Source organism: Octodon degus, unplaced genomic scaffold (genome assembly GCF_000260255.1).
Source record: "Octodon degus isolate 3935 unplaced genomic scaffold, OctDeg1.0 scaffold00213, whole genome shotgun sequence".
NCBI classification, from domain to species: Eukaryota; Metazoa; Chordata; class Mammalia; order Rodentia; family Octodontidae; genus Octodon; species Octodon degus.
This window is the reverse complement of record NW_004524789.1, coordinates 3,475,484-3,486,822: the sequence shown is the minus strand read 5'-3', so window position 1 is coordinate 3,486,822 and position 11,339 is coordinate 3,475,484. Positions and strand designations below refer to the sequence as shown.

Genomic DNA, 11,339 nt, shown 5'->3' with positions numbered 1-11,339 from the left:
AGAATGGTTTGTACTAATATTGTTTAGACAAGATATCATGTCTGCATCTTGTCCTCTGAATAACTACTACAAAGCCCACAATATGCAATGTATTAATTATTTTAACTGTCCTACTAACCTGTTTTGAAACTGTTTCTTTGCTATTTTATCTTTTTTCTCATAAAAATGAACAAAAATAACAAAAAAACTAAATAATTTTTATTTTTAAGAATCTTCAAAACTGCTAACAGTTTTGCAAATTTTTCATAATTACTCTTTAAAGTGTAAATTATAAATACTTTACATATGTTTTAATAAAATATTAACTGTATCTTAGTATTTTAGGATATATAGGTCTTCCATATGTTTAATACGGTTAGCAAGAAGAGATTTTGAAAACCCTGGGTGTGCACACGAGTTATCGTGAAGATCAGCAGGTTAGTCGAATGTCTTCTAGGCTCATCTATTTACCAGCGTAGTCATTGTTTCGGGGGTTAATGGACATGTTAAGCCAAATAGTTTACCATCATCGATGGAATCACTTCAAAGCAGTACCGTTTCTAATCACGTCATTGTGTGTATCACTTCTTTCTCAAAGACGCTAGGGACTTCGGGCTGGTTCTCAGCGACACTTGAATCTGGTGCTGATGTCAATAAGCTGCACGTAGCTCTCTATGAGGCAGTGCAGTAACAACCGGAGGTCGTCCAGGTGGCAATTCCGCCTGCTGTCTTTGGTGATTGCAGCCGTGCAGAAGTTTCCAGAAGAAAGCACACCAAGAGGGGGTGGGGCAGCCCGAGGAGCGTCCCTGCAGGCGACCTGTGGCGTGCAGGCTGCGTGCACCCCCGTGAGGCCCGCCAGCATTTCTCAGAAGGGGCTGCCAGGGCAGTCAGGACCTAGGCGCTGGAAACCAGAAACAGGCAGTGGCAAGACGCAGGATCACCCAATCTGGACACGTGGGTTAGAAATGAAGAGAAAGCCTGGGGAGATAGCTCCGTGGTTTAAGCGCCTGCCTGGTAAGCGCCAGGTCCTGAGTTTGATCCCTGGTATAAATAAGTAAATAAATAAATAAATAAATAAATAAATAAATAAATAAATGTCCAAAGAAAGAAGAGCAAGAGTGTCTGTTACTGAGAAAACATAGTGAGAGGAACAATTTTTCAGAGTCCACATAAGGATACAATGCCTCAGTTGTACAAATTTTATAAAGTACCAAAGGAAGCTGGCTTTATTTTGTGTCCTTTCTTGGTAAGCAACAAATTTGAAGGCTTCTCCCCTTTGCTTAATTTAGGTTAGATTGTAAAAAATTTGAAAAATAGAGCAAAGTATGATGAGAACAAATTTAATGTCTTTGGGAATTTAACATCATTCTCAAATTTAAAGTACATTTCAGAGTGTATAACATATGTTATACACTGAATATATTTATTTTTTTTAGCATGAAGCCAACTTTATCATACTATACATGGGTTACCAAATATACGGCCATTTATTTCTCTTAACTACTTTATGTTTTTTTTTTTTAAGCATATGATCTTATTTTTTTTAATTATTTTTTATTTTATTTAGTGTGTGTGTGTGTGTGTGTGTGTGTGTGTGTGTGGCCAGCTCAGCCCACCAGGGGGCGGGGCTGGCTGGCATGTGGTGCTGGGGGATTGAACCGCGGTCCCTGTGCTTTGCTAAGCTTGTTCTAAGTAGGTGCTTTAGACCACTGAGCCATCTCACCAGCCCCTACCTTATGTGTTTTGTACTTTCTTCTCTACCTTGTTCTTGCCTTGGATTGAAAGAAAAATAGGTATAAAACTGAACCGAATGCTTTCTTAGATTTCTAATGCCTTGCTCCAATTCTGTTATGCTTAGCTTATGTAAAATCTTGCCTCTCTCCACTCCTTGTCCTCATCTTGCTTTATTTTTATCTTTCTCCATATTGTTTACAATATCATATGCTCAGTGTACTTTCCTGATTATTTTTTTTCCGATGTTTTCCTCCTCAACCAGAATGTAAGTTCCATAGAACAATGGATCTTTAACTTTTGTCAGTATTGTGTCCCCAGTACCAAGACAAGTGCCTTTTACAGAGCAGATGGAGGATTCATATTTGTTGAATTAAGAAATGATTGAGTAAGAGAAGAGAGGCATAGACCCTCTGTTTTCTGATTCTTGTGTGGCTTTCTCTGCAAGGTGGAGCTGCGATCACTGGCCATGAACTGACCCTTGTCCTGAGCTTGCAACCAGACACTCCTTTCCTGCTCCAGCCTCTGCCGTACGTCTTTGAATCTCACTGCACCTTTATTAGGACACAGGGGCAAAGAAACTTCTAGATCCTCTCCGGTCACCAGGAAGCCCTTGCAGGGATGGGAGGGTTGTTCTCTCCCACCTTCTTCAAGCTTGAAGCAAGACCGTCTAGGTCGTATGTGTCACTGAGGTATCTGCCACGTCTTCCGGTTATTGAAGCTTGTGCTGTCTATGTGTGGTGCCGCTGGCCTTCTGTGGCTGCTGATCCTGGAGATGCAGCTTATCTGAATTGCAGTGTGTTGCGAGTAAAAAGCACATCCTAGATCGCAAAGAAAGTATACAACATCTCATTAGTAATTTCATATTGAATTTTACTGGAGTAATAGTTTGGTCATATTGGATTAAATAAAACTCACAAATTAATACAGCATAGTTTAGTTTTTTTAGCTTCAGGACATCCAATTTCCCTTTCCTCCTCACAAAACCCAGGTTTATTGCTCCATTGTCTTTTGACAGTAAAATCTTGCAGTTATGTGCGTCTTCTTGTTGCCATCCCTTCTACATCTGAAATGTCAAAATCTTGGGCTTTAATGGGTGGGAACTTCCACCAAAATATCATGTAGATAGGTATGGCAAGAATGTATCCTACAGGATGTTGGGGAGCGAGGCCCCACAGGCGCTGATGGGTTGGTTCCAGGGAGACCTTCAGCGTCACCCTGGTGGAGTGGGACGGGCTTTTGGGTGGGAGACATGTGTAACACACCAACTTACTGCAACCTAGGAAAGGCTGCCAAGCATGTCTTCAACAAAGGATATGGGTTTGGCATGCTCAAAATAGACCTGAAAACCAAGTCTTGTAGTGGAGTAGAGTTTTCTACTTCAGATCCTGCTTACACAGATGCAGGGAAAGCATCAGGCAATCTAGAGACCAAATATAAGGTCTGTAATTATGGGCTTACCTTCACCCAGAAGTGGAACACAGACAATACTCTTGGGACAGAAATCTCTTTGGAGAATAAGTTGGCGGAAGGTTTGAAACTGAGTCTTGATACTATATTTGTACCAAATACAGGAAAGAAGAGTGGGAAAATGAAGGCTTCCTATGAACAAGATTGTTTCAGTCTTGGCAGTAATGTTGCTATAGATTTTCCTGGACCAACCGTCTATGGCTGGGCTGTGTTGGCCTTTGAAGGCTGGCTCGCTGGCTATCAGATGAGTTTTGACACAGCCAAATCCAAGCTGTCTCAGAATAATTTCGCTCTGGGTTACAAGGCTGCAGACTTTCAGCTGCATACTCATGTGAATGATGGCACAGAATTCGGAGGTTCTGTCTACCAGAAAGTTAATGAAGAGATTGAAACATCAATAAACCTTGCATGGACAGCTGGCAGCAACAACACCCGTTTTGGCATCGCTGCTTAATACAGGCTGGATTGTAGAACTTCTCTATCTGCTAAAGTAACTAATGCCAGCCTGATTGGACTGGGTTATACGCAGACCCTTCGACCAGGTGTCAAACCGACCCTGTCTGCTTTAATCGATGGGAAGAACTTCAACGCTGGAGCTCACAAGGTCAGGTTGGGATTTGAACTGGAAGCTTAATGTAGTTTTGATTAAAGCCTTAGATTTATCCCTGCAAGTGAAGAGAAATGAACTCACTATGTTTTGGCCTTAAAATACTGTGAAATTTTAAAAGTGTGAACTTTTTACTCTTCCAAAGAATTGTAATCCTCCTCACACTGAATTGAAGAGATTGCAAGTCCATCCTCCAGGTGTTTCTTGAAGGCAGACCTGGAAATTGCCATGTTTGTGCCACATCCATTTGAATTCTTCAGAGTTAACGTAAGCGTGTTCCTCAGTGACCATGTAGGGTCACGTTAAAGGAAATGACCTGACCCTGGTTTGCACATTGTGTCCTGCGTGTCCCCCACCATTTTTTCATGATGTTTTAATATATTGGTCTTTGTGCTATAGAGTAGAATCTTTAGTTTTGCATCAGAGTAAAATAAAATAAACCCATCACACTTGGAACATAAAGAAAAAAAGAATATATCTTACAGGGCTGGAAAACACTACCCATAGGACACAGCATCCTGTTTTTATACTTAATAAAATATGCACAATTTTTGTTTTCTGTTTGTGAAGTACTGTGGCTAGAGGACTGAAGCACAACTCTGGCAGGAAGAGGGATAAGTGAAAAATCCCAGGTATCAGGGAAGAATTCCAAACTACACAAATAAACTGCCCCCTTCCCCAACCCACACAGGGGCTCTATAACCTGAAAAGTCCTCATCTACTAATTTTGCTCAGTATAGATTATCCACCGATGATACCCACATGGAAATGATTTGGTTTTGCTTGGTGTGTGCGAGTCCAGGCTCTTGCTGTCCCTGGTATGTGCCCTAAGGGCGCAGCACTGTCCTTTGAGCTCTGAAACGTTCTTTCTCAGAACACAAACACCTGGAAGATTCCTGTGCTCCAGCAAGATTCAGAGGTTCACACAGCAGGTGCATCATGGGATGATGCGTTACTTCAGCCTGGCCTCTGCCCACAAATACTGACTTTCCAGAAGGATAGGAAGGCCAAGGATGGAAACATCACATTAAGGCCAGCAAGCCTGACCAAGGAATCCTTGTAGGAGCATAAGGTTCTTGGTCTAGCCAAGGACAGACAGAGGTCAACAGAGATGCTCAACTTTCTCTTCTCCACCTGGATAGAGAACAAATTGACAAATAGAAATTATATATTATATTATATTATATTATATTATATTATATATATTACAAGGTATAGTTTTAATGTATGTAGACTTCATGAAGTAGTCACCACCATCTTAATTAATATACCCATTACTTGATACAGTAAATATTTCTGTATGATGAGGACATTGACAAGCTCTCCTTTTTTTTTTATATTTTAGTACGAGACCTACAGGATCTCACTATGTAGTTTGGACTCAGCAATCCTCTTATTTTCAGCCTCTCAAGCACTAGGATTACAGGCGTGCACCACCATGCCCAGTCTCAAGAGCTCTTCTTCCTTTTTTTTTGCAGTACCAGGAATGGAACTCATGACCCTGCACTTGCCAGGCAGGTGCTTATTCTACTGAGCTATCTCCCCGGCACTCTTATTTTTTACGATGTATTTAGTACAGAGTTCACAGGGTCTCTCTACACAGATCGGACTCGTAGTGATCCTCTTGTTTTCAGCCTCCCAAGCACTGGGATTACAGGCATGCACCACCATGCCCAGTCTCAAGAGCTTTTCTTTTGACAATTTTTAAGTACAATATATTACTATCATGCTATATATCTATCTGCTCTCCAGAAATTATTCTGAACCGCGTACTCTTTAACCAAAATCTTCCCATGGCCCTACCTGCCCAGCCCCTAGCAAATACCTTTCCAGTCCATGGTTTTCTAAGCTTGATATCTTGAGAGTCCCATTAGTGATACCATGCAGTAGCTCTTTTACTAAAATCTGACCTATTCCACTTGGCAGAGTATCGTTTAGAGTCATTCGTATTGTTGTGAATAAGATTTTCTCCTTTTTAATGCTGAATAATATTCCATTGCATATGGGTGTGTATGTGCCATAATTTTTATTCACCACTCAGTAAATACCAAGTTAATTTCATATTAATTAATATTAATTTATTTCATATTAATTTCATATTAATTAACTTAATGTTAATTGCATGTTAATTTAATGTTAATTTCACATTAATTAATTTTGATATTGTGACCATTTGAATATTATAAAAAGTATTACTATGACCATTGTGAGTGCAGATATCTTTTTGAGATGCTGCTTCCAGTTTCTTATAATATGCACTCAGAAGTAGCACAGTGGATCATATGGTAGAGCTAGTTTTAGTTTTTTGGGCAGCATTTTCCATGTGGCTGTACAAATTACAATCCCATCACCAGTATGAGGATTTCTTCACTGCCTTGCTAGCTATAGTCACTTGGTCTTTTGATAACAGCCATCCTACAAGGTGTAAGACGACATCCCATTACAGTTTTGATTTGTGTTTTCTTCATAATTAATTATGTTGTACCCTTGTTCATACACCTGTTAGCCATTTGACTGTGTTCTTTTGAGAAATGTCTATTCATGTCATTTGACCCTTTTCAATCAGGTTATTGTTGTTGTACCTGCTATAGCCATTGAGTTGCATGAAGCACTTACTTGCTTTTGGATATTGGCTGCCTAGCGGCCATGCTATGTGTAAGCACACTGTTCCCACTCCACAGATTACCCTTTCATTTGGCTGACTTTCCTTTTGCAGACTCTAGGAAGAAAAAGACAGAGGGTGGAAAAAGAGGGCCAATCTCCATCCCTAGACCTTGTATCTGCTTCCAGCCTCGGCACCTTCCTGGTGCTCACTCGGCCACCACCTCCTGCCCTTTCTCTCAAATAAATCCACAAAACATGTTCTGAGCAGAGAAGAGAGGAGGGAGCTGCAAATGGAGACACATTTTCTGTTTGGGGAAAATGAAAAAGTACTGGGAATGGCTAGTGATAGGATGACTGTACAGCATGTCAGCATACTTCGGAGCCCTTGTCTGTGTACTTGGGATGGGGGTTTATATCTTATATGTCTAACTTATATTTAATATATTTGTATGGGTGTAATTAGACAATTATTCAGAACATTTATGCTGTAAAAATAAATATTAAAAATAAAAATAATTGAGACTCTTCAATGACAGGTGCTAAGTGGCCAGAAACTGGATGCTGCTGGTACACAGGGAGTGGTTACCACGAAAGGCAAATGTGGCAGGAGGACAATTGTGGCGCGTGCTCAGAACAAGTAGAGATGGAGGAGCTAACAGAGAGTGGTGAGTCTTCTTTGTGCCATTGCCTAATGCAAAGATAAAAAGAACAGAGGCACGTGCTCCCGGCTCACCTACTTAAGGAACTGACATAGACCTCATTAAACATGATCTGAGGAAAAAAAATGTCACACCAATCGCATGTGCGTGGAGAACAGTTCTTTAACACATTTGCTGGGGTTCAGGAATGGGAGATGAAAAGGAAAACCAAAAAGCAAAAGCCCACCTCACTAGTATTCTTTGGGGTCCGGCCCAGACCCCCCACTCCAAGTAATGTGAGCGCGCTGAGCTCTGACCACACGTGCCAGCAACTCCGAAGACATTGTCTGTCTCCACCAGTCATATCATTGAATTTCATCCCTGGTGTGATTAGCGATGTATTTCCCCCAGATGCCTGAACCAGTGAAAAGTAACTAAACTGTAATATGAACAGCCAGAGTTAGAAACAAATAGATAAGGTTACCTGGCATCACTGGCAAATAAAAAACAATAGTGTTCTTTTCCTCAGAAATATTTGCATTCTGATGGTCCTTGCCACCAAAAATGGCTGCTATAACCCTTCAAAGACATGTGTTGAAGAAAACAAAAAGCCAATTATCCAGAGACTGCACTGGTCCCATTCATAGAGAGCGCCTGTGAGGCACCGTCTCTGTCATCAGCTGTAGAATTTGATGAGGACAGCAGGGCCTCACAGAAAAGTCCAGCACTCCCAGGACCACATTGCTCGTGTTACTTAAGGACACCAGCTATCACATACATTGTACAGGTTGGGATGTAGCTCAGCCGCACAGCGCCTGCCTGACAAGACCTGAGTACAAAAAAAAAAAAAAAAAAAAAGGAAGAAAGAAAGAAAAAAAAATCCCCCAAATGTATTGTAGACCAGGCTGACAATAAAGTTTAGGGCAGTAACTGAGCCCTGAAACTGGAGGACGTGGCGCACTAGAAGGCTAACATCACGTATGTGGTTGGCTCCCACTGAGATGGTGTTTGGTCGTGTGCTTTAAATGACAGTCTTGAATATACCAAAAGAGATTTGTGGCTGCAGTCAGTTCTGAATAACCGATCCTGAAAATATTGAATGGAGACTGGGAAACACTTCTGTTTATGCCTCCCAGTGATTGTTATTAATGTCTTTCCACCTCCACCAATGCCGTGTAATGAAGTGCCTGTAGTGAAAAACCACGTATTTATTTCTATGATGTAACAAATTGACGGCGGAAGTGTTAGGCATTCACTGTCTCCTTTCTTATAATGACGCATAGTGTTGAAGGCTTTTTAGAAAAGTCGTTTCTGTGCCACCTCTTCTTTGTTTAGTTGAGTAACTATTTCCGCCTTTACCAGTGATATCCATAATCATTACCTCTTCTGTTAGTAAAGAGCAAGGAACGAGTATTCTCTGGTCTGATCTTCTCGGACAGTCTTCAGTCCTCTTTCTTACTATCCACAATGTTAAACTCGCAAACATAGGTCTTCTCAGTCACCGCGAACGTGCTTAACCCACCCTAGAAGCATGTGCTTTGTGCTTTTAAATTATTTAGACCTGCCAGAGAAGTCTGAATGTGTTTCATCTTCACCTTGTCTTTTATAATATTTTTTTCATCTTACAGTGTTCCCATTAGCCCTCATGGGCGTGCTTATGGGCTAATATAGCCCTCGGAATCACCTTCTGGCATTGAGAATTCTGCCTTGGGGCTTCTAAAGCACTGGAAATTCTGCAGGGACCCCTCTCCTCCAGGCCAGTTGAGTTGATTCCCTGGATCTTTAGAGGAATCAGAAACACACCCTGACAGTAATTCCCTCCACTGGGTACACCAGCTCTACACTATGGCAATTGAATGTTACATGTGGGTTTTAGTTTTTATTATTTAAAACATACACATCTATACTCTCTGAATGCTCTGCTTCCCACTGTCAGTGCAAAGGTGACATGTATGAAGTTAAAAGTGACCCGTGTTGCAGGAATGAAATGCAAACACAGTTCAGAGCAAGGCTCTTGGGATGCGGGCCATGTTGGGCAGTGCCCGCACACCAGCGAGGGTGCTAGGAGCCCTGGCCCCTCCAGCCCCAGAGGCACAACCTGTGGCTTGCTATGTGATACAGAAGCTTCACTCTACTTGGAAAATTCTTCTTACTCTTAGCATAGTCTCTGAAGAGAGTTTGGGGTGAGAAAGCAAAGGAAAATGACTTCCAATTTTGCTTGAAATGAAAATTTCTGATCTTAACAAAACAAAGAAACCATCTTTAGGAACAGCACCCCTACCTCCCTGCAACTTTATCAAGCCTTTGCAGCATGATACCTCCCCAGCTGTAAAACATGACCAGAATCCCTCTGTCTTTCTCACTGCCAGAGTCACACAGGAGACTCAGGCTTATCTGCGTGGTGTGGCAAAGCCCTTGGTCCCCTTCACACCCTGCAGAAGGAGGCTCCAGCCAACAGGGTGGCCTGAGGATGCAGGAATCCTGGCCCAGCAGGGTGTCTGCCAGCTAGGCACACCTCTTTGCCCAGCAAGCTGTGGACTGCATGCTAAAATGGATACTGGATATTTGAGAAGTTGCCTTTCTGTGCTGTTAGGTGGAAAATAAAAGTTAAAGAACAGCATATGTGGTGTTGTGGTTTGTGTCTAGTTGTTCCCCCAAAGCCTCATGCAGTCGTGGGGTGGACTTCTAGGGTTTGTGACTAACTGGTGATCCACTGGGATTATGGGTGTGAGTGCTCCTCCCAGCCTGGGGCAGACAGCCTGAATGCCACCTAATGGAAGCAGACTTGCTCTCTGCAGCCGCTGTTGCTGTTTTCCTCGCTTTTGCTCTTGCTGTTTTGCTGTTCCACCGCCATGAACGGCTGCCCTCTGCTATGTGCTGCTCTGCCTTGGAGCCAGCTGAGTATGGACTGAAACCTCCACCAACTGTGAGCTAAAGAAAACTTTCCTTCCTTCATTTTGGGTGTCAGGTATTTGTCCCGGCAACGAGAGAAGAGTAACAGAGACAGTGGTCCAATTCCATTTTTATTTAAAAGTAGACACAATGAAAGACAAGAAGTAGGTAGAATAACATGCTGACAGCATTTGGTGTCACTACACTATTTTTCATTGTTTTGTGTTTTCTATGTCATTACTATTCTAAATTTTATGAAGACATTTAATTTGGTGACGTAGGGATGCATTCAGATTGGTGAAAAGTAAAAGTTGAAATGAATTCAGATAGAGACAAACATCACTCATGCCCTATCTTTGTCCTGTCCTTCTGGGCTCTTATCATGGTATTTAAAAAAATGTCATTAGTTTCTTACATTTCCTTCCAGTATGTTTGCATGAACGCACAGTGCTGCCTCGGTTCAGGAACTTCCTTCCTTCCACAATGCTGGCCACAGAGTTTATTGCAACCAGAACAATAGAAGGAATTCCGCAAGGGTTTGTGAACCAAGGCACCACTATAAATGCAAATACGTTCTTGCAGTTCCCTTCTTTATACAACAGCAGTTTAACATACTCATCAGCTTTTTATTTTAAGGTGTTTTTGGGTGTGTGTGTGTGTGTGTGTGTGTGTGTGTGTGCAGGGTCTCACTACACAGCTAGGACTCATCGTGATCCTCCTGATTTCTGCTTACCTAGTGCTGGGATTATCATCAGCTTTTATAGTTTTCTATGAAAATACAATTAATTCCTGGATGCCAGAGGCTCCAACCAAAACAGAGCAAACAGAATCAGTTTTCTCGCTCCCTTTGCAGAGGAGCCGCTCTGCCCCAGACCGAGTTCTGCTCCTGGCTGTACAAAGCTTACTAGGTCTTCTTTGTTAGGGTCCAGGACACAAGATTGGCTTTTATTGGAGGGCACCACTGAGACTGGGCATGGTGGCACACACCTGCAATCCCAGCGCGGGGGAGGCTGAGACAGGAGGGTCACTATGCGTTCGCGCCGTGTAGTGAGACCCTGTACCAAAAAAATAAAAGATTTTTTTAAAGAATTAGAAAAAGAGAGTCATGGTGCCACAGAAAGAACAGAAATGGCCTGTGTTGTGTCACTTCTGTCACCTAGTGTTATGGCTGCTCTAACTGTGGCAGCAGTTGGAAATGGAGCCTTTATCTAGGCATCCAGATGCCAGCTAAAATCTTGTCGTATGGGAGAAGGCCAGGTCAGGCCCACCGCTCAGACACAGTCCTACAAAAAGAATGGCCAATGCAAGTAATAAATGCGGTTGTGATTTGGAAAGATGACACTATGTTTTTGCCTACTGGAGTTGAACCATTTTGTATTCCCCTAGCATGGGAGAGCATGTTCCATTTTCCTGGCCAC

At 42.2% G+C, this 11,339-nt stretch overlaps 1 pseudogene; it reads left to right on the top strand.

Moving 5' to 3' along the window:
• The first annotated feature begins 2,962 nt into the window (after positions 1-2,962).
• On the top strand, positions 2,963-4,042 carry LOC101566529 (annotated as a pseudogene).
• The last annotated feature ends 7,297 nt before the right edge of the window (positions 4,043-11,339 follow it).